Source organism: Hevea brasiliensis, chromosome 13 (assembly GCF_030052815.1).
Source record: "Hevea brasiliensis isolate MT/VB/25A 57/8 chromosome 13, ASM3005281v1, whole genome shotgun sequence".
NCBI classification, from domain to species: domain Eukaryota; kingdom Viridiplantae; phylum Streptophyta; class Magnoliopsida; order Malpighiales; family Euphorbiaceae; genus Hevea; species Hevea brasiliensis.
The window spans coordinates 9,937,292-9,939,288 of NC_079505.1; the positions used below are offsets into that span (position 1 = coordinate 9,937,292).

Genomic DNA, 1,997 nt, shown 5'->3' on the forward strand with positions numbered 1-1,997 from the left:
AGTAGATTCATTCTAGTCTTCATCTTCTTTCTTCTTTTCCTCTTCTACCTCATCTTTTTTTTTTGTCTCCTATAATTTTCCCACTCCTTAGGATCACTGCCTTGCATTGTTCTCTAGGATTCTTTGGTTGACTTGGAAGTTTCCCTTGTGCTTTGCTAAAAGAACTTGCTTGTTAAGCTATTTGATTTTTCAACATCCTGTTATGAGTGGTAAGTTTATCTATCGTTGAAGTTAATTGTTGAATCATTTTTTCTTGTTTCTGTTGAGCAGCTAAGAAATTATGCATCATAGACTTCAAAATTGAATCTCGATTTGAAAACTGAACTGGTGGTTGTGGAACAGGTGCATTTTGATTCCTTTATGGTGGAAATCCAGGTGGTACTCTGTTTTGTTAAAAATTTTGCTATTGTTAGAAATTAGGAGGTTGTTGATAATTCAGCTGCTGTTGTCCTTGTCGAACTCCCCAAGAAAAGTTAGGGTGATTCCTCCATGCTAGATTATATGCAGTAGAAAAAGGATTGCCAATTGGTTTCTGATTATAATTCCCATCAAAATCAACTTGTTCATTTCTAAACTCTTGCCCATAGGAAAGAAAATCATTGATATAATGCATATTTCCTATACCAACATCTTCTGTCTGACTAGATCCACCAATTGATGCATCAACCTTCATGCCTAACTTATCTATTTTTCTTGTCAAAGCATCAAATTTGGCATTGAACATACTCATGGCATCTAACTCATATACACCAGCCGATGACTTCTTCATTTCATTCCTTTCACAGCTCCATTGATAGTTGTTATAAGCAATTTTATCCAATATTGAATAAGCCTCATCTTTTGACTTCTCCATAAGATCCCCTCTTGTAGATGCATCAATTATACTTCTAATTGCTTGAGAAACACCATTGCAGAAATGTTGAACTAGCATCCATTTAGGGATTCCATAATGTGGAGATCTCCTTTGAAGATCCTTGTATCTCTCCCATGCTTTATAGAGACTCTCATCATCCCTTGGTCTGAAAGAAGTTAATTCATTCCTCAATTTTGCAGTCTTGCTAGGAGGAAAGTATTGAGCCAAGAAAACTTGTGATAACTCATCCTAAGTAGTTATTGAACCCGAAGGTAATGAATGCAACCACTCCCTAGCACGCTCCTTCAAAGAAAAAGGAATTAATCTCAACCAGATGACATCATCTGACACTTCATTTATCTTCAGTATGTCACTAATCTTAAGAAAATGTGCATGGTGCACATGTCGACTCTTAGTAGGACCTCCCCCAAACTGTGATTGTTGAACCATTTGACAAAGTGAGGGCTTCAATTCAAAGTTGTTTGCTTCTACTCTAGGCCTTGTAATACTCGGTCTGAAATCTTCAAAACTAGGGAAAGCATGATCCTTAATTGATCTGTTGTTATTGTTGTTTGCCATGGCTTCTATCACTTGTTGCTCTTGCTATTGCTCTTGTTGTCTTTCAATTCTATGTTCAGCTTTCCTTCTTTTTGATTCTACTCTCAAAGTTTTAGCTGTCTTCTTAATCTTAGGATCAAAAATTAAATCAATTTTTGCACTTTTTGTTCTTCTCATAAAAAAGATAGGTACTTGAAAAACCAAAATAAGAAAATCTCAAAGTAAAATGATAAAGAAAAGAAATTAAAATAAAAAATAAAATGCCCAAATTAACCGAACAATCAATCATCTAATATTAAATAAAAATAAATCCCCGACAACGGCGTCAAAAACTTGATGCGTATTCCGCAAGTATATGGGTTGTTCAAGTAGTAAAGAAAAGATATCGTTCTACAAGGATTTGTTGTTTGAGTACCAAACTATAAAAATTACGATTATTTGGGCTATTGATAATGTGTGTCAAAAAGTAAAGTAAGAGATGCAGCAAATTAAATTGAGAAAATAAGGGAATTATAATAAAAAAAAGTAATTAAATTTTTAAACACTATACTAATTTACTAAAATTTCAGCTAGTAACTAAAGATTT

The 1,997-nt window shown here is 33.9% G+C and overlaps 1 non-coding gene across 1 annotated transcript; it reads left to right on the plus strand.

The window, feature by feature from the left end:
- Nucleotides 1–941: 941 nt before the first annotated feature.
- LOC131172269 (small nucleolar RNA R71) lies at nucleotides 942–1,048 on the plus strand. The gene has a single exon (XR_009142751.1). It is a non-coding gene; the product is annotated as a small nucleolar RNA R71 (small nucleolar RNA).
- Nucleotides 1,049–1,997: the final 949 nt, after the last annotated feature.